This window comes from Paramisgurnus dabryanus, chromosome 21, assembly GCF_030506205.2.
Source record: "Paramisgurnus dabryanus chromosome 21, PD_genome_1.1, whole genome shotgun sequence".
NCBI lineage: Eukaryota > Metazoa > Chordata > Actinopteri > Cypriniformes > Cobitidae > Paramisgurnus > Paramisgurnus dabryanus.
This window is the reverse complement of record NC_133357.1, coordinates 28,953,266-28,974,621: the sequence shown is the minus strand read 5'-3', so window position 1 is coordinate 28,974,621 and position 21,356 is coordinate 28,953,266. Positions and strand designations below refer to the sequence as shown.

Here is a 21,356-nt window from a genome sequence, read left to right as displayed (position 1 = left end):
TATATGTGTATATATATATATATATATATATATATATATATATATATATATATATATATATATATATATATATATATATATATATATATGAAAGAAATACATATATATATATATAAATACAAATATACATGAACAACAAACAATAAACTAGATACACTTACACTGAAACAAAGACAAGAGGATGCAAGGGAGCGGGGAAAAAGAGACGAGACACGGGAAAAACGTGGTCTAATATGACAATACTAAAATCACGTTTTCCCACACAAAACATTGTACTGTCAGAACCCTGCCATATTTAACTAGATATAAATATCAAACAAGACTCCGGCAGAATCCTGACAACTTGGTCCACAAGCAGCTACACTCCCTAATGACATTGCACACACAAAACTGAGAATACTGGTAGATAAGTTTTGTTCCAGTGTCGATTTTGGAACAGTCCTTGAAGAATGGGCTTCTTTCAGGGAGCAAGTGGTCTCAGGTCCACTTAAGGTAACTTACAAATGTGACATTTTTACATGACATTGTCATGAACACTACACTGTGTTACTGATATCATTTTTAACCTTTTTAAAACAAGACACAGCTGGCAATATTGTCTGAACTGTCCTCAAAATATGAGGAGTTTGGTGTCCTGTACCCAACTATGAGCCAGCTGGCTTCTATTGCTCTGAAGGTCCCAGTCAGTAGTGTAAACTGTGAGAGGGACTTCTCAACCATGAACAGGGTACTACAAACGTTTTACAATAGGATTTGCTGCTTTTTGCTATATGTTAAGCTATCACATTTAACAGTTAATGCATTTGCAGGTCAAGACAAACATCCACAATAGGCCGCAAGGAGACCATCTTGCATTAATTGCATTTCTAGCGAGAAATTTGTATTGTAGTTTTCAAATATGTAATTAGTTATCACAAAGGCGCTCTCTGTTTATATTTCAAAAACGCTGCCTTTGAACTGCGTCCGAAAGCCTTTCTCTGAGCTGCCTTCATGCCTCCGAAGTCATTTCCTCATGAGGCAGCGAGGCAACAAGTCACTGCCTTGAGTTTTAGGACGCAGCCAGTGTCGTGGACAAATGCGGAACTATGCGTTAGGGCCTGTCGGGCTACGCACTTGCTTATGGACTTATGGATTACTTTTTACAGTCTGCCGGTGGTTGTGTCAGTAAAGACAGCTCCGTAAGCGTATGGGCCAACCAAACCACCCAAGAAGAGTTTGGAATAAAACAAGAGAAAGAATGAGGATCAATTTGGTGTTGCATTATCTGGATAGAGAGAGCTTCGCGACAACATTTAACTAGACCGATATTCTGATCCTGCTTGTGTTTTACGCCATGGGTGAGTTGTTTTGATTCGTAACCCTTCAAAAAACGTATGCTATTATATTGATCACAACATTAGTGTGTAGACTGTAATCAGCGCGTCTTCCAGCGGACGATATGCACATCAAGAGGTATTGAACAGCAATATAAATGGTCATTTTAAGACACTTCACAATTAACACTGTCAATACATTATGTGAAAAATCATTGTAGATTGTAAGTTAAAAACTTAATTCTGTGCTGTGTTAACCATCAAATTTTGACTAATACTGTGACATCTATCATCTAACAATTTCGTTTTGAACATCACATATAAACTTACATAATGAAATAAACTATGTCATCAAACGCAACATTTATAAGACTTGATTACCTTATCCGTCAACGTGATTTCTCGTTCGCGTCTGATTGATCGCCATCAGCGGTTGAGTTAAACACTAAAAATCCCATAATTCCACGCTGCTTCAGAGCGTCATTAAACAACGTCATTGTTATTGATTTGATCTGGCGCCATCTAGTGGCGCAGATAATACAAATTGCATCTTAAAACAGCTGTTACACTCGCATTGCACATGGATTCATAAGCGACTTAATGCAGCGTATGCAAGTGCTGCATTTAAACAATTGCCTCTAATTATGCGCATTTATAAGCCCCTTCCACCCGGTGATACCAGTATAACCGGGATTAACCGGTGGGAAAATTCTATCACTGCAACAACCCTATTGGATACCAGCACATATTGGGATATAGGAAATGAAACAGCAGATAAATAAGTAAAAGAAGCATTAGGAAAAGACTTTAGATATTAAGATACCTTTAGGAAGAAATGAAATTAGATCAATAATCAATAGAGAAGTAATAAGAATATGGCAACAAAGATGGGAAAGTAGCAGTACAGGTAGGTGGTATTATAGTATTGTAAAATCAGTGGGGAATAAAGAATCGTGCTATGGAAGACATAGAAACACTGTAAAAAATGTCTGTAGAAATTAACAGTATTACTGGGTATTACTGGCAACTAGCTGCCTGTAACTTACTGTAGATTTTACATTTATGTTATTTACTAGCAACAGTTTGTTCAAAGTTAAATGAACATGAAAAATGTTCAGTCTTTATCTTTTACAATAAGTTACTGGCAACCAGCTGCATAATTACAGCTTATTTTTTTACAGTGAAGGTGTATGATTTCTAGACTAAGGATGGGTCATACAGGGTTAAATTCAACACTGGCATTTAGTGGGAAGCATGGAAATGGTATGTGTGATGAATGTGGTGTTGTTGAAACAGTGGAACATGTGCTTTTTAAGTGTAGTAAATATGAAGAACAGCGTAGTGTTATTTTTTTTAGTAATATAAAGAACAGGCTAGTGAGCACCATGGACCTATTGGGAAAGGGTTGAGGAGCTCAATGTGGAAGCTGGAGGATCTGAAACATGCAGTGTCAGCATCCTCTGGGATGTTAAAGGGTTTACGTAAAGGGTTATTAATAAGTTTTTTTTCTCTGCAATTCATTACTTATGTGCGCAAGGTACACAGTAGGTGGCAGTAATGCTCCTAAAGGAGTGAACGGCCATTTAACGGAAAGAAGAAGAAGACATGTTTTGCTTATAGTGATGGGCAGTCCGGCTCTTTCCATTGATTCGGCTCTTTCGGCTCAAGCTCCGGCTCTACATTTTAGTGATGGCAGTCCGGCTCTTTTCATAGATTCGGCTCTTCTGGCTCGGCTGCCCTGCCTGCGTCTGAAGATTCGGCTCTGCTCGTTCGCTACAAAGAATCAGCTCTTAGAGCCGCTCGTTCGCGAACGACCCATCACTATTTGCTTAGCTTAGCTCAAAGTTTGCTGGAGAGTGGAGTTGCTATTTTGCTTCTATCAAATCTGACCCCATTTTTTTTATCTTTGTAACTCGGCCAATAAGGCTGATCGTTACACAGTATTTATCATTTTGTATTATTTTTATTGTTTTTGATGACAGGCACAGTGGGGAGCATGCATGAAACACCTAATGCCAAGGCAGTGAGATGTTTCAGCATCTTTAATCATGACACTTGGCCAGCTGAGAAAGAGAAAAATTTTTCTGTCCTAGAAAGGTAATGTCTATGGAGCCAAGTCAATCTCTTAAAAACTAGCCTTGATCAGGTTATGTAGGCCACAAATGCTAATCATCTCTCTATTTAATAATAGGAATAGATGTGACCAAGATTGAGCTAAAGAGTAGTTTCAGGCACTGAAAACAATGATCACAGTCTCTTTCGTAGATAAGGACTACCTACACTGTTAACGATTTCCCTGTATTTTTACAGTACGGTACTGGCAGCACGGTTGCCAGTAAGTTACTGTATTTTGGTTTTACAGTACTGTACTGTAATACCATTTTACAGTACACAAACTAGTACTGTATAGTTACAAAGCAGTACTGTACTGTAATTTTACAATATTTTATTACAGTAGTCTATTTTACAGTAATTTACTGTAATGTCTATATTGAACCATAAATACTATTTATTACTTATTACAGTTAATACAATAAATTTATATATAATAGCTAGATATTTAGGTTTAAATCTATAGTTATTAATATGGTAAAAATGCTACATTAAAACATAATGAATTAAAAGGCAATCCAAGCAATGTATGTATCAAAATTTTATTTAAAAAAAACATTTAATTGAAACAAAACATATTTTAAACAAGATTTTAAACAATAATAAACATATAAACAAGTTAAATAAAATAAAATCAACAAGTATAAACAAGTTTGGAGAACCCTGCTGTAACATATTTAACTCTGGCAAATAGGACACTGGTCCATAGTTTGAAGTTTTCAGTTTAAAGTCCATCATCGACTAAAAGGTAACATTTCACTGTGGTAAAAAGAACACTGGCCCATAGTTTTAAATATTCTACTTGAATTTCATTGAACACTAAAAATAAATTAAAAATTAAACTGTGGCAGACAGACCACAGTGGCCTTTACTTTGAAGTCGTCCATTCGAACTCAATCAGGGACTGCATGAAGCTGTTCACATGGGGGTTAATGGCCACAGCTTTTCTCTGCACCAAGTTCCTTGTCTTTTTGCTTGCTCCTTGTCTGGATGTGCACTTTTTCCCATCTTTGGAATTAATTCTATCCAGAAACCTGTTAGAAATATCATAAACATTAAGTCAACAAATATAAGATAGAAAAAGATTCTTAAAAAACTAAACTCAGCCTTGAATTTACTCCTATTCTGAAACCTTTTGCTCTTATTCTACTGTTCCACACCTAATTACATAAAAATACAGAAGATTCACTTACCGCTGAACAAACTCTTTTCTCAATGGACAGCATCCACCTGGATCCTGTCATGATTGGATGTCCTGAACAGAAAGAACAATTGTTACTGATTTGGACACAACTTTTTATTCTGAAAACAAAATCTTTTGTCAATAAAGTCCAGGGACACCTCTGCTAAATAAATACAATAATTAAATTAAATTTCTTAAAAACCAAAGTCTGAATATTTCTGTTTGTATATTTCTACATGGCAAACTAAGACAATTCTGTACATGTTGTGTATGGTCGTGTTACAGTGTTGTGTGTGGGAATTGTGAATGAGTGTATACATGGGTATTTTTAAGAAGCTGTAGTGGTAAAGTACAAACTTACCGAACATAATGTGCTTGGGTGTGTCTGGTGTCACCCGTGTGCCTCCACATCTGCCTTAACACCTGAAAAGTGCAAGGACACTCAGGTAAATTACAAATAAAAAGTGATTAGCCACATTCCCTTTGTACTTTTACATGTGACGTGAAAGCATTTAATATTTCAGTCAAAAAAATACATGACTTGTAACTGTACATAATGTACATGCCTGTTCCCTTTCAGTCGGTCACTACGACGTCACGTCGTGACCGACGAATTGGGAACCGCTCCGCGGGTGACCTATCTACTTCGAGAACTATAAGAAACGCCAATGAACTTGGCATGCAGGTATTTGCATAATGCCGGCGCCGCCCCGCCAGGTGCGTATATAAGCCGCAGGTGCACAATACCAAATTAGCTTTTTGCTTCGAAGCCGGCAGACATCTGCTCTCGAGAAGCTATACTGATCTTCGTAGATCCCTGTTCTTGGAGGAAAAAGATCTCAGCTTGCTGAAGTTGGTTGGGCAAAGACACCTCAGCGGAGGCTCGCAGTGTTTTCTCCACCCTTTCTCTCTCTCTCTCTCTGTCCCTTTTAAGACTTGAGTTGAGTGAGTGCGTTTGCCTCTCCCTGTGTGTTTCACCAGCTCGCACAAAAAGAGTGATTTCCCTAAAAGAGCAGCACGTTTGAGCTTTGTGTCTTTTTAAAGACAGTCACTCATTCGTGTCACGGTCGGGTGCGTCTTTTTAAAGATGGCATTCCGCCCGTGTTCCGTTTCTGGATGCGGTGTGTTCATCGCTCCCCGGGATGGCCACGAGCGCTGTGTTTCGTGTCTGGGGCTCCAGCACGCAGAGGCAGCGTTGCGTGATAGTTCATGCTCCACTTGTGAGGGCATGACTATGGCGGATTTGCGGAGACGGGTGTCGTTTCTCCGGGAACGGCACCCGCCTTCCAAGTCTGGTGCTGCTAAGGGCGCAGCTACCAAACTTGCGAAGGATGACCTCCGTATAACGGTGCTGGGTCGGTCTGCTGGTTCGTCCAGCAGCTCCCAGCGCCCTGATCCGTTGCCAGCGGAGGTCCCGATGGAGACGAGCGGCCCGTGTTCTACGGTGTCCTCGCGCTCTGTCGAGCCTCCACCGGACGCGATGTCCACCGTAACGTCGGAGGGGGGGTTGTCAGCCTCGGACGTCGATCCAGATCCGCTCCCGCCTTCGGGTCGGGTTGCGGGTCCTGCGTTCGACCCCGAGATGGCAGCCATGCTCGCTCGGGCGGCGGCGGCGGTCGGCTTGGAGTGGACTGAACCTCCCCCACCTGAACCGTCCCGCCTCGATGATTGGTACTTCGGGGGTGCCAGGGCTTCTCAGTCCTCGCCCCCGGTGCCCTTCTTCCCCGAGGTGCATGAAGAGCTGACGCGGTCGTGGAAAACCCCGTTTTCCGCCCGGAACCGGCCGTTTCAGCCTTCACCCCTCACCTCTCTCGAGGGTGGAGATGCCAGGGGGTATACTGGTATCCCGTCAGTGGAGCGGCCGGTCGCGATGCAGTTGTGTCCGGCCGGTGTCGCTTCCTCCTGGCGGGACCAGCCTACTCTCCCCTCACGGGCTTGTAAGCAGTCGTCGGCGCTGACCGGTGCTGCTTACAAAGCTTGTGGGGAGGCAGCTTCAGCCCTGCATGCCATGGCATTGCTGCAGGTTCATCAGGCTAAGGCTCTGAGGGACCTGCACGCGGGAGGTCACGACTCGGCGGAGTTCTCTGAACTGCGTGCGGCCACTGATCTGGCGCTTCGTGCGACCAAGGTCACCGCACGCGCCGTCGGGCGTGCGATGTCTACCCTGGTAGTCCAGGAACGCCATCTCTGGCTGTGTCTGGCGGACATGAAGGATGCTGATAAAACCCGGCTCCTGAATGCTCCGGTTTCCCAGACCGGCCTGTTCGGCGAGACGGTCGAGGAGTTTGCGCAGCAATTCTCCGCGGCCAAGAAGCAGACTGAGGCCATAGCTCAAATCATGCCGCGTCGGAAGCGTCCTGCGCCTGCCCCGTCCACGTCGGCGCCTCAGCCTGCTCCTCGCCGAGGGCGTCCTGCGGCGGCCGCCTCCGTTCCTCCCCGGGGCTCTTCTAAGAAGCGAGGAACCGGTCGCCAGCAGCCCGCCCCGCCCGCTCAGCCCGCTCCGAAGGGTGGAAAGAGGAGATCGAAGCGGCCCTGAGACGGGCGACCTAGAGATGGAGGGGATCGCTCTTCGGGAGATGGTGAAGGCACCACTCCCCCCACCGGAGGAGGGCCGGTTGGGGAATCTTTTGTTTCATTTTTCTGTTCCGCCGACTTTTCAGTCGGCACCCACAATTCCACAAAAAGAGCGAATTCCACTTCCATCTCTAGGTCAGATGAGCGCCGGAGACACGAGCGGGCTCATAACCCCCCCTCGTTCTCCGACTCATCAGAGGAGTTCGAGAGCAACGCACGGGCTCATAACCCCATCGCGCTCTCTGACTTCTCAGGGGAGAGAAGACCATCACGGGCTCATAACCCATCGTCTTCCTCCCCCTTCGCCAGAGGGTGTATCGAGTGGCGTGAGGTGTCTTCAGCAGAGCCTCCCTTACTCACCCACCCAGCAGCGGACTCAGGTGAGTGTTATCATGCACAACACTACTGTCGGTGCGGCCAATACGCACACACCGGCGATCACCTCCGTTGCGCCCGCCGCGGGTACACCGATCGTGCCTTTAGTTCCTCTCGCACGGTGTCTGGGGGCGTGGGAACAGCTTCCCAGCCCGTCGCGTTGGCTTTTACGCACGATTCGTCTCGGCTACGCGATCCAATTTGCCCGGCGTCCCCCCAAATTCTCCGGCGTTCGTTTCACTACGGTGAGAGCTGCCGATGCGCACGTCCTCCGTGCGGAGATCGCTGTCTTATTGGCGAAAGACGCGATCCAGCCGGTCCCTCCAGCCGAGATGAGGTCGGGGTTTTACAGCCCTTACTTTATTGTACCCAAGAAAAGCGGCGGCTTGCGACCGATCCTGGACCTGCGTTCGCTGAACCGTGCACTTCACAGAATGCCGTTCAAGATGCTGACGCCCAAACGCATATTTCCATGCATTCGTCCAAACGATTGGTTCGCATCTATCGACCTGAAGGACGCGTACTTTCATGTATCGATTCTCCCCCGGCACAGGCCGTTTCTCCGCTTTGCGTTCGAGGGGCGAGCATACCAGTACAAAGTCCTCCCATTCGGGCTCTCTCTGTCGCCCCGTGTATTCACCAAAGTAGTGGAGGGGGCTTTAAAACCCCTGAGAGAGAGAGGTGTGCGCATTCTCGCGTATCTGGACGATTGGCTAATAATAGCTCAAACACGTCAGACGCTGTGCGATCACAGAGATTTAACTTTAAAACACCTCGCTCGTTTGGGTCTTCGGGTCAACTGGGAAAAGAGCAAGCTTTGCCCCGTGCAGAGAATCTCTTTTCTCGGTATGGAACTGGACTCGATCGATTTGACAGCTCGTCTAACAGAAGCGCGTGTACAGTCGATTCTGACTTGCCTGAATACATTCAAGAGCAAGAGCGCGGTCCCGCTGAAACAATTTCAGAAGCTCCTGGGGCATATGGCAGCAGCCGCAGCTGTAACTCCGCTCGGACTGCTTCATATGCGACCGCTTCAGCATTGGCTTCACGATCGAGTCCCGAGGAGAGCGTGGCTGCGCGGCATTCACCGTGTTATCATTACACCTGCGTGTCGTCGCACTTTCACTCCGTGGTCAGACCGTGCGTTTCTCCGAGCCGGTGTGCCTCTGAGACAGGTCTCCAGGCATGCAATAGTATGCACAGATGCTTCGGACACGGGGTGGGGGGCCACGTACGATGGGCTTGCGGCTTCGGGGGTCTGGACGGCACCCCAGCTGCATTGGCACATAAATTGCCGAGAAATGTGGGCTGTATATCTTGCGCTCGTCCGTTTCAGCAACGAGTTACAGGGCAAAGATGTATTAGTTCGCACAGACAACACTGCGACCGTGGCGTACATCAATCGTCAAGGCGGTTTACGCTCGCGTCACCTGTCGCATCTCGCCCGTCATCTCCTCACTTGGAGTCAGAAGAATTTGAGGTCTCTTCGTGCCATTTACATCCCGGGCACGCTCAATGTAGAGGCGGATGCGCTCTCTCGGGCTGCGCGTCCCGGCGAATGGCGACTCCACCCCATTGCGGTTCAGCAGATTTGGAGACGTTTCGGCAAAGCGCAGATAGATCTGTTTGCTTCCCCAGAGACGACCCATTGTCGCCTGTTCTATTCACTAGCCGACGACTCGCTCGGCGTGGATGCATTGGCACACAGCTGGCCGCGAAACATGCGCAAATACGCGTTCCCTCCGGTGAGCCTCATTGCGCAAACCCTATGCAAAATCCGGGAGGACGAGGAGAGCGTGCTGTTGGTGGCACCGTATTGGACAACCAGGAGTTGGTTTCCAGAACTCTCTCTCCTCGCGACAGCCCCTCCTTGGAAGATTCCCCTGAGGAAGGACCTTCTTTCTCAACAAGAGGGCACATTATGGCACCCGCGCCCCGACCTGTGGAACCTCCATGTGTGGTCTCTGGACGGGGCACGGAGGATTTGAGTGATTTACCGCAAGAGGTATCTAACACTATTGCTGCAGCGCGAGCGCCGTCTACGAGACAGGCTTACGCGCTTAAATGGAACCTGTTTGTCGACTGGTGTTCTTCCCAAAGTGAAAACCCCCGAGAATGCCCGATTAGTGTTGTGCTTTTATATCTCCAGCGCCGTTTGGAGAATAGGCTGTCACCATCCACTATTAAGGTCGATATAGCTGCGATATCAGCTCACCATTCACCCGTAAACGGTAGGACAGTGGGTCAGCACGACCTGGTCATTAGATTTCTTAGAGGCGCTCGAAGACTGAATCCTTCGCGTCCTCCCTCTATTCCTCCATGGGACCTGTCCTTGGTGCTGAAATCACTCCAGGAAGCCCCATTTGAGCCTCTGCATAGTGTGAGTGTTAAATTTCTTACTATGAAAACATTAACTCTCCTTGCTTTGGCTTCTGTTAAGAGGATAGGGGATATTCATGCATTTTCGGTCGATGAATCGTGCCTTCAGTTCGGGCCGGCTGCATCCAGCGTAACACTGAGACCCCGGCCCGGCTTTGTGCCCAAAGTTCCCACCACTCCTTTCAGAGATCAAGTGGTGAACCTCCAAGCGCTGCCTTTGGAGGAGGCAGACCCAGCCACGGCTTTGTTATGCCCTGTTCGTGCACTACGTGTGTATATAGACAGGACGCAAAGTTTTAGGACCTCAGATCAGCTCTTTGTTTGTTACGGTGGTCAGCAGAAAGGAAAAGCTGTCACCAAGCAGAGGATGTCCCATTGGATTGTGGATACTATAGCCCTTGCATATCAAAAGCAGAATGTGCCTTGTCCATTTAATTTACGTGCTCACTCTACACGCAGTGTGGCATCATCTTGGGCACTGGCTCGCGGTTCCTCGCTAACAGATATTTGTAGAGCTGCAGGCTGGGCGACACCTAATACGTTCACAAGATTCTATAGTGTTCGTGTCGAACCGGTTTCCACTCGGGTTCTTTCTACTAACTAGTTAAGAATGCCGAGGGTCGGCTCGTGTGTCGGCTTGGAGCCTCTATTTTGGTGCTGCACATCTGCACCAATATGGAAGGCCATCGGGGCAAAAACGTCTAAAAAACTGTTTTTGCCTCTCCTCCACCGCCCTGATAGCTGGTGTTGCGGAGCATCCGCTGTCAACCTATCACTGATGTATTCTCTGTAAACCTGTGTAGGCTAGGCGTCCACATTTGTCCCCTACGTGGGGTTCATTTGTGTGTATACTCCGTGGGGTACTAATCCTCCACGTTTTCCTTAGCAGAGCCTGCTCTGCATCTCTCTGCATACTATGTTTTGTTCAGAGACTTTTATGAGCAACCTTCGGTTGTTTCATATTTTTATGTCATCCATTCAACCTTCTTAGGGGATGGCTTCCGCAGTGTTCTAGCTCCGCTCAGTTTAGACGCTTCCCCAGTTCGCTGCTTCACTATCGTGGGTTAAGGAACAGGTAGTGACCGGCCTTCTGCATTTCGCCTTAGGTTCCGCCCCCTATGTGGAGGGCGGAGGGCTTTTACAGACACTGGAAGGGTTCAGCTGCAGTGGCGTTTTGGTAGGGATTCCCAATTCGTCGGTCACGACGTGACGTCGTAGTGACCGACTGAAAGGGAACGTCTCGGTTACGTATGTAACCCTCGTTCCCTGAAGGAAGGGAACGGAGACGTCACGTCCCGTCGCCACAGTTTGCTGTTCCATTGCTGTTTTCAGGCCGGGCACTGCTGCTCGGCTTCTCAGCAATAATATAGCTAATTTGGTATTGTGCACCTGCGGCTTATATACGCACCTGGCGGGGCGGCGCCGGCATTATGCAAATACCTGCATGCCAAGTTCATTGGCGTTTCTTATAGTTCTCGAAGTAGATAGGTCACCCGCGGAGCGGTTCCCAATTCGTCGGTCACGACGTGACGTCTCCGTTCCCTTCCTTCAGGGAACGAGGGTTACATACGTAACCGAGACGGTTCCTTTAAAGATGATCCATCTTACCCAATCCAGCTTACAAGCAATGGTAAGACTGTAAAAAATACAAATGTTACAAGTTGTTATATTATATATAAATATCTAAATAAGTCTTTTTTTTATTATTAAATCATCTTGTCTACAGAAAATCTCTGAAAATGTCTCGTTTAGTGCAGAAAATAGCGATTTATAGTGACAAGGTAAAAAGACTGCCCCTAATGTTTAACCCGGACCGGCTGCGGTGTAACACTATTTCACGCAAAGTTTTTTAAATAAGTTAGTAGCTAGCTGCTCACTTTAAAGATAAACATGATCGCCTAAATCTGAGCAATCCTGGTGATGCCAGTTTCCTACACGATGTTATAATGGACTATTTTACATCCAGAGTAAGGATCAGATGACAGAGACGAGAAGACAAAGGTACGTAAATGCGGAGCCCATTCTCTTTTCGTGCATTGATTTGATGTGTTTTGGAAACTTATATATACTGCACGTAATGCATCTGAAGTGGTGGAAACGATTTGCCATAAAAATGTATTGGACAACTTACTGGGCGTGTAAAACACTTAAGAGAAGATATTCTCTGCTTTTGCGGATATACCGTAATATAATAACAACAACAATAAGCGCGGCAATCCCTTTCGTTCATCTGATATTAAGATGAGCCCAGGTCTGAATGATATTTGGTCGAAGTTAAAGCTGCGATGAGTTCGATGCATGTATCCAGTTAAATATGAGGTTTCTTGTTTTCACTTCTGTGGAGGAGTTCGGTACTACAGTATGCTGTGTACGGTGTGTCAAGTCCTGACTGTTTACAACCACGAGTCAGCCTTGCCAAACAGTCTAACTTAAAGGCTCTCTAAGCGAATAATGTGCGACGTCACTTCCTGTTGATGTTTGAACTGTTTTCAAACAGACAGAGCGTAGCTAACTCCTCCCCCTCCCTTCCGTGCTTTCATGAACGCGCCCAACCCCCACCCCCAAATCCTTTTTGTCGTTTATTGGCTGGAATACTTTGTTTTGTTTTGTGATGCTAGGTTTGGCCACTATGTTGATATTGCCGTTTGTGAAGCCTGGGCTGTCTACAGAGATCGCGTTTTTTTACAGTTTGATCAGCGGACAGGCAAAGCAGATAGTGAGGAGATGTTTCCGGTATGTAACAAAAAATGTTTTATGGTCTAAAACGCTTCAATTCGCTTAGAGCACCTTTAATACTTTTCTCTGACGCTAACTGAACGGATGAAACGCCGAGATAAACGACCATTATGCTGGGACCGCAAGATCGCGCTGGCGGGTGGTCTTTGTCCATTTCGTTAAAAATAGTTTCATTGTCACCACACTTTCAACACAATATAAACTCACCAAAACCCTCATAATTTAGTTAAAACAACCCTATATTCATTAAAAAAAAGGTGTAAAGCGAGTTAAAGCAGCGGTAGACATCTGTGTGTAAGCTTACTTTCTGGGGGAGATTGAAACTTTGTTGGCGACCGTTTTTCTCTCTCATTGCACGTTTAAAACAATATTGTGACAAACTATTGACAACATTCTTAAACTAAAAATTAAGTTTTCATGAAACAGAAATATTTCAAACTTACCGAACTGCCAGAAATCAATCATCCTCCTTCAGCTGCAGCCAGGAGTTGTGCTGTCTGTGTGATTTGACTCTGGCGCACTTTCTCTGATTATTGCAAGTACACCTGGCACATTACAGCAATGGCTACAGCAAGGTTACATCAAGACCAAAATATACTGTAAAATTTTCCCGCTCAAACAAATTTACCCAGAATGCATTATGAACTGCAGCACTGTACTGTAATGTACACATACAGTATAGTACTGTGGATTTTTACAGTAATGTACTGCTAAATCTACAGCGACATCTAACAGTGTAGAACTCTGGGACATCATGTTGTCGAAGGAACCATACTGTTCTTCTGACTACAAAGTAGTGACACAATTTTTTGATTATTCACACTTATGCTGTTACTTAAATCAATGTTCTTAAAACCATCCTATCTGTTTTATTTTTTTTTCTGACGTGAGGTCACGTCTCAAACCAGACACAGTGGAGGACCTCATCAGAATAAGTATAGAAGGCCCAGAACTGGAAAAAATTGATGCCAGGGAAAGTGTTGAGGAGTGTCTGATAAAGGGAAAGAGGCCAAGAATGCCAAATTACAAGTACTGGCCAAATGATATTGTCAGAGTGCAGGGAGATTACAGCCAGTGCCACCCCTCTCAAATGTTAGTCTGGAGCACTGGGATATGTTCAAGAAGCTTTATGTATTTTACTTAAAGGAGACATATCATGCTAAATCCACTTTCTTAGCTCTTAAATGCATTTTGTTGTATATTTGTAGTGTTTAGAAGTACATAATAGTTGAAATTAGTCTCTTCAGGTGCTTTGTTGATATCTTTATATTCTGTTTTGGTCATATTTTCCAACCTGTTCTGATTTTTCTACTATCTATTACGTTTTTTGAACAATTACGTCACAGTATTTGCAGCGGAACTGTAGAATAAGGACATCGACTCCCAGCCCAACACTTCGAGCAATCCGCCATTTTTTATTTCTCGCTGCGATATTGTAGTCCAAGCTCAAGGATGGAGACGTTACGAGAGAGTTAATCAAAATGTTCGGTTGTTGAACCTGTGCCTGGTTGAGTTTTATTTTTCACAGAAATGTCATTTTTTAGTGCGCGAAGCACTTCAAGGATAACTATTTCTCCAACCTCCACCAGTATAAAGTAGGATTTGCCGATAGACTTCGTCTGATTGAGGGGTCAATTACTTCTATCTTTGGAGACGACGAGCAGAGCACTTCGGTAAGCTGTAAATAACTTTAAAGTACACGGTGGTCATGGTTTAGCAGTGCCGTTTCTCAATCCGAAGGCTGCAGCCTGCAGATGTCGCATTTGGTCATCAACCTGGGATTAAGTTATAGCATATTACAACAATTTACAATTAACTAAGAATAATAGTCAACTATATAATTGTTAATATTCTGAAATAAGACAGCCGGCATTAACACACCATTGCGATACTTCCATATGAAGACGTTGTTCTGCAGGTTCGTCGTCTTCATTTTCATCTCGCTCCATTTCCGACTCTGGCGCGAACATGTAAGGCTGGATGGACAAGTCTTCCGTTGTTTACATTTTGTGAATAACGAGTAAATAAAAAGTTTCTGTGCCGCTAGATAATCGTATCTCTGCTATAAAACTACAAAAATGGCCGAACGGGGTGGAGTTTAACCGAGTGTCACCTCTGCAACCTGGAGTGGGGGCAGGGTATGACGTGCATTTAAAAAGACAGAACCAAAACGAGTTGCTCTCAGATGCACATCAGAAAAGGGGTAGAAAGGGGGCCGTGGGGCTATAACATAGATTGTAAAAAAAGATGGACGACGCGACGTCGCCTCCCTCCATTGTAATGAATTGAAGCCAAAAATGTCCGTCCACGGTCGCCGCCATGTTACGTAAAAACGTCAGTTTGGAGCCAGGGCATGCGCAGAAGGAATCGTCCGTGGAGCCAGAGGCGGAGCCGCGGTATCAAACTTCCGCCCAAACGGTCACGCGACCAATTAAACCACGCCAATCTTAACGACACGCCCCGTTTCTATAGCATCAAATAACTAGCTAAAATGAAAGTTATCACAAAAATGAACACTTGAACATATATCAATGTGATAACAACTACTTAAAAGGACTAAAACTATCTTTCGGAAACTTTTATTGGAAGTGTAAATAATTTTTTTATTTAGAGCAGAGTCCCATTTGTTTGAATGGAGAGGGCGGGGTTATGACTTGTACTGCAGCCAGCCAGCCAGTCAAGTATTCAAAGAGCCAGAGGCTTCACTTTTCAAGACTTATGAGGCACACCCGGGCTATAATAATGAGGAATTCAGACCCAAGCATTGCAGTTTCGCTTTATATAGACCACAAATAGATGATTTATATGTAAAAAGGACAGATTTAAAAGCATGATATGTCTGCTTTAAAATGTATTGTAAGGGGTTAGTTTGTACTTACATTAATTACTTTTAAATGTTTACAAAATGTTATTTGGTCAATAAATTAAGCAATAAGTAAATATAAATTTTTTCCTAACGGCTAATCATTATTAATAATAATTTAGTAGAACGTTGCTTACTTCCAATAAAGTTAATGTTACTCAATTTTTATAAGTAATTAGGATAAATATTAGGTAGACCAGGGGCCTTCAACTACTCTACGGGGGCCAAATTTTAAAATTGTAAATATGACGAGGGCCAAACTTTTACCCCTATATTTTTACATATATGTATGTGTGTGTGTGTGTGTGTGTGTGTGTTTTGTTGTTTTTGTTATTTTTGTTATAGTATATATAAAAAAAACATATTAAAAAGCAAGCATTTTCAAAACATATTCACACTTCTTGTATCCAGTGTTTTGCCTTTTAATTAGTGAAAACTTATATTTTCTTTATTAATATTCAGAAACAATTGCAGTTTAACATGTAAGAGCCAAATGTTAATAGTAAAAGTGTAAAACATCAACACTCTTAAACATATTTTGTTTATAACTGTTTAACTTTCATTAATTGTTACATGTCAAGTATTCACAACATATAGTCAGTCTTCTCCTAATGACTAAAATTGCACTACATGTTTTCTTTTATAAATATTTTATAGATATATAGGCTAAACAGCCTTTCCATTGTACATTACAGTTATAACTGTCGGGAGTTCATAATCGTAATAAAATTGTAGTTTAATCATAAGTCTGTCATGGGAGATAACCTTTAATCTACGAATATATTTATAGTTAATAATTTACTTACCAGTAATCAATCATTTTTAAAGTATTCAAGTGTTACTGATAAATTAATACAAAAACAGTTTTGATTGTAACACTGAAATACATCACTTCCGGTCGCCGTGTCACATGCTGTGAAGTCGCATAAGTTTATTTTCTTTAATGCATCCAAAGCTCGAATTGGATCGGATAATTACGCACCTGCAGATGGTTGGCACCCCACGCAGACCCTTTCTGACTCACTTTCCGTGTTTTCGGCCGTCATTTGTCATGTACAGTGGAAAGGTAAAAGTAACCACGCTGAATTTAAATCAGACTATAGTCGTTTCTCAATCCGAAGGCTGCAGCCTCCGGAGGTCGCATTTCCAGGCTGCATACGTCATTAGGTCTTATTTCAGAATTTTAACAATTATAAAGTTGACTATTATTCTTAGTTAATCGTAAATTGTTGTAATATGCTTATGATTTGTGAATGTAATGCTCAGTTAACTTAAACTTGATGACGTATGCAGTCTGCATATGCGACCTCCGAAGGCTGCAGCCTTCCAATTGAGAAACGGCCAAAGGTGACCGGCGGGCCGGATAAAGATGATTGGCGGGCCGCACTTGGCCTGCGGGCCGCCAGTTGACTAGCCCTGAGGTAGACCTTCCACCAGAGTCTCACATGCAGCCTCAGGGAGAGATCTGCTTGCAGCAAGAGGCGGTGCAACGTGTTCTACAACAACCCTTAGGTGCCTGCAGATGTGCTTGGCTATTAATCGGCCTTATTCGCAGCAAAATCGGCCACAGTCACTTTTTTTAATTACGCCAAAAATCAGCCTAATTATTGGCCTGGATGTTAAATTGGTCAACCTATACATGTAACCAATTATATCAATAGAGTTGAAGGTGTAGATCATTAGTTAAAGTTATAAATATTTGGATGCCTAATAAACAAACTCAGGGATTACAGGATTAATTTCAAGTTGACAAAACCACGCCAATGTGATCAGGCCTTGTTGGTACAAGCTATTTTCATGGTACCTAAAACCCAGGATTGCACAACCTAATCCTAATATACCTGGCTAACCAACTAAACCGGCTTCATGTTATAGGCCCCAGGCGCTGAAATAATCAGAGCACAGCTGCTTCAGCTCTGCTTCTGTGCCGCTCATCTGTGCTTAAAGATTTGCAACAAACAGTTCACGTATGCATTGTGTGAAACCAATCTTAGCAGTTATATACAGTCATGTGAAAGAACTAGGACATCCCATTACATTTTCTGTTCTTTATTAAGAAATATTTACATATCACTGGTTTTCATCTTGTTTTTATTTTTGTCTGGAAAAGAAAGTGATTTAATTGCAGGTAAACAACAAAAACCGACCTAGTTTTACTCATTAAACAAAAGATTGACAAAAATGTGAATTGTCACAAAGGAAAAAGTTAGGACATCCCAACAATTATTCCCACTTATATTGGCTAAAATCACACACAGGTGTATCATAACAAGTACACATGATTAGAACATTGATACGAGGAGGCTTGCCCTATTTAAATCTACTACATTTGGTTTGGTGTGCTCTTGGATGTTGAAGTGAGAGTAGACACCATATTGAGATAAAAAGAGCTATCTGAGGCCTTCAGACAGAAGATTGTAGAAGCTTATTAGTCTGGAAAGGGATTTAAAAAGACCTCCAAAGACTTTGAAATCAGTCATTTCACTGTCCGGAAAATAGTCTACAAGTGGAGGACATTCAAAGTAACTGTCAACGTGCCCAGGTCTGGCCTTCCAAGCAAGTTCACCTCGAGAGCAGACAGCAAGATGCTAAAAGAGGTCACCAAAAACCCTAAAATTTAATCACAGGACCTACAGCAGGCTCTTGCTATTGTTGATGTGAAATTGCATGCCTCTACAATTTAGAAAGAGACTACACAAGTTTAACTTTCATTGGAGGAAACCCTGCCCTCTAAGAAAAACATAAAGGCCAGACTTGTCATGATTTCGGTCTTATTGGCCGCTTTGTCTTTGTTTCACCATGTGTTGTGTTGTGTTTATGTTTTGACAGCTCCACACGTGCGCGCCTTCCACCTGGTGACCTCATTATCTCCGACTCTTCTCACCGGCGTCCCACACCTGATCCTTATTATTTGCCCATCCGGTTTGATTTAAATTCCCCTCGCTTCTTCTGTTCCTTGCAAGTTCGTCTTAGTGTGTTCCTGCCCGCTAGCTCTGTCTAGTTCATGTCTAGTCTAGTTCTTGTTGTGTCTAAGTTTATTCTTAGATTATTTTCACCGTGCTCTCTGCTGCCTTTGCCCTGTCAGATTCCCCGCCCTGCTGGCTGTCTTCGGATTCTCTTGGTCAGAGTACTCTTATCGATATCTACACCTTTCGCTGTCCAGCCGCAGTGCGCTCATGTGCGCGTAATTCTGCTGAAGACGCTGACAGCCGCAGTGCGCTCTAGCGCGTAATTCTGCTGATCACCCAGACTGTTGCAGTGCGCTGTCCAGCGCGCGTGCTGCTGAAGACTCTGACCGCTTCTCTCTCTCTCTCTGTACCCCGCCAGGAACTCGTCTCTGTTGACGGACTGCTGTGGTTGTCTTGCAGTCCGGCTGAGTTTTCCCACACCTGAGGCCGACGAGAGGATATCGTTGTGTTTCGCCTCTCCAGTGTTTCCAGTTCCCCGCACCTTTTTCACATGGACACTGAGTGTTTTCTCTTATACATTTTGCATTTTTATCTGAAGTCATTGAGTGTTTTCCTCGTATACATACCATCTGAAGACATTGAGTGTGATCTCCTATACATACCATTAAAACCCTCTGCTCTGGGATTCCGTGTTGTGTAGTTCCTAACAGGACGAACTTGCCAAAATGGATCCCGCGGAGGGTGAGGACTTATCTGCCCGTATGTCGGACCTTTCATCACGTTTGGACCAGCTCAGTGCCGATGCCACCCAACTCAGCCTGCCATCGCAGACGGAGCCTCATATTACTGCCCCACCTCCATACGACGGTAATCCTACCTCCTGTCGGGCTTTTTTGACTCAATGCTCTTTGATCTTTGCCCTCCAGCCCCGCCGCTATTTCTTGGAGATCACCCGGGTTGCATTTGTGATCACCCTTCTGATCGGCAAGGCGCGTGAGTGGGCTACGGCCGTGTGGGACGCCCGCGATCCTTGCTGTCGGTCGTTTCAGGAGTTTCGCAAGGAGATGGAGAGGCTTTTCGACCGTTCAGTGCGCGGGGACGCCGCTGCGGCTCGGTTGGCACATCTGGTTCAGGGAGGACACACAGTCACCGAGTACGCCATCGAGTTTAAGACCCTAGCGGCTGCCTGCCACTGGAATGAAGCGGCTCTCCGAGCGCAGTTTGTCGAGGGGTTGTCTGATGATCTCCAGGACGAGATCGCTGTCCATGATCTTCCTCCCTCATTGGATGCTATCATTGACCTCGTTCTTCGGATCGAGGCCCGGAGATTGCTTCGCGAGCAGCGGCGCTCCATTCGCCAGCGAGCGTTTTCGGACAAGACCACCACTTCCCCCTCTTCATCATCTTCACCCTCTGCCGTGTCTGAGCCCATGCAGCTGGGGCGCATGCGCCTGTCACAGAGAGAGAGAGAGAGACGCTTGCAGAAGGCTCTGTGTTTATATTGCGGGAAATCCGGACATTTTGCTAAGACCTGTCCGTTAAAAGGCCGCTGCCCATCTGGGAATACGGGAGTCCTGGTGGGCGCCACTTCATCAAAGCTCTCCCCTGCGTCTAGTACCCAGCTTCCCGTCATGTTGTCCTGCGCCGGGCGTGACCATCCATCCACTGCCCTTCTCGACTCTGGCGCGGAGGGCAACTTCATTGATGAGGCGCTGGTGCGCGCCTGGGGTGTCCCGGTTGTTCCTCTCCAATCCCCTTTGGATGTCTGGTCCCTCAGGGGGCAGCAGATGGCGCGGATTACACATTGCACTTCTCCTGTGAGTCTCTCTGTGTCTGGAAATCATCGTGAGGAGATTGTGTTGCACGTCCTTCATGCGTCTCTATCTCCTATTATTTTAGGGCATGGATGGTTAGCGCAACACAACCCTCACGTTGATTGGCAGCATAGTATTATCTTGTCTTGGTCCCAGTCTTGTCATGTGTCATGTCTTGGTTCTGCTGTTTCTGGTTCTGTTCTTTCTCTTCCTCAGGTTCCGGCGGTCGATTTGACCGGGGTCCCGGCGGAGTATGCGGATATCGCTCAGGTGTTTAGTAAAGCCCGGGCCACCTCCCTGCCTCCTCACCGGCCATATGATTGCGCTATTGATCTCCTCCCCGGCACTTCTCCGCCTAAGGGTAGACTTTATTCGTTATCGGGTCCTGAGAGAGAGGCTATGGACCAGTATATTAATGATGCCCTGCGTGCCGGTCTCATCCGTCCCTCCACCTCGCCCGCAGGGGCGGGGTTTTTCTTTGTTGGCAAGAAAGACGGCTCCCTGCGCCCTTGTATTGATTATAGGGGTTTAAATGACATTACTGTTAAGAATAGGTACCCCCTTCCCTTAATGTCTACTGCGTTTGAGCTCCTGCAGGGGGCGCAGTTCTTTACTAAGCTAGATTTACGCAACGCCTATCATTTGGTGCGAATAAGAGAGGGAGATGAATGGAAGACAGCCTTTAACACCCCTACCGGACACTTTGAGTACTGCGTTCTGCCGTTCGGCCTTTGTAACGCCCCCTCTGTCTTCCAAACTCTGGTTAATGATGTGCTGAGAGACATGGTTAACAAATTTGTCTTTGTGTACATAGATGATATTCTCATCTTTTCTCCCTCTATGCAGGAACACACTCAGCATGTCCGCCGAGTCTTACGCCGGCTGTTAGAGAATAAGTTGTATGTCAAGGCGGAGAAGTGCGAATTCCATCGTAAGTCAGTTTCGTTCCTGGGTTTTGTTGTTGCCCCCGGTGAGATCCGTCCCGACCCTGCCAAGATCAAAGCGGTGGCCGAATGGCCAGTCCCCGACTCCCGTAAGGATTTATTAAGATTTCTGGGTTTCGCCAATTTTTACCGGCGATTTATCAGAAATTATGGT

General features: G+C 45.1%; 2 protein-coding genes and 1 long non-coding RNA gene across 5 annotated transcripts in view; 1 reads left to right on the top strand and 2 right to left on the bottom strand.

Annotated features, from left to right (window-relative positions):
- Positions 1 to 21,356, top strand: part of LOC135775928 (alpha-2,8-sialyltransferase 8F-like) — a 1,056,838-nt gene that overhangs the window by 238,744 nt on the left and 796,738 nt on the right. The gene's annotated exons all lie outside the window — the stretch shown is intronic.
- The window catches only part of LOC135775923 (alpha-2,8-sialyltransferase 8F-like), a 97,229-nt gene that overhangs the window by 57,971 nt on the left and 17,902 nt on the right, over positions 1 to 21,356 (bottom strand). The gene's annotated exons all lie outside the window — the stretch shown is intronic.
- LOC135776133 (uncharacterized) lies at positions 4,093 to 5,029 on the bottom strand. The gene is made up of 3 exons (XR_010544057.2): positions 4,970 to 5,029; positions 4,619 to 4,680; positions 4,093 to 4,459 (listed from the first exon to the last, which is right to left on the bottom strand). It is a non-coding gene; the product is annotated as an uncharacterized lncRNA (long non-coding RNA).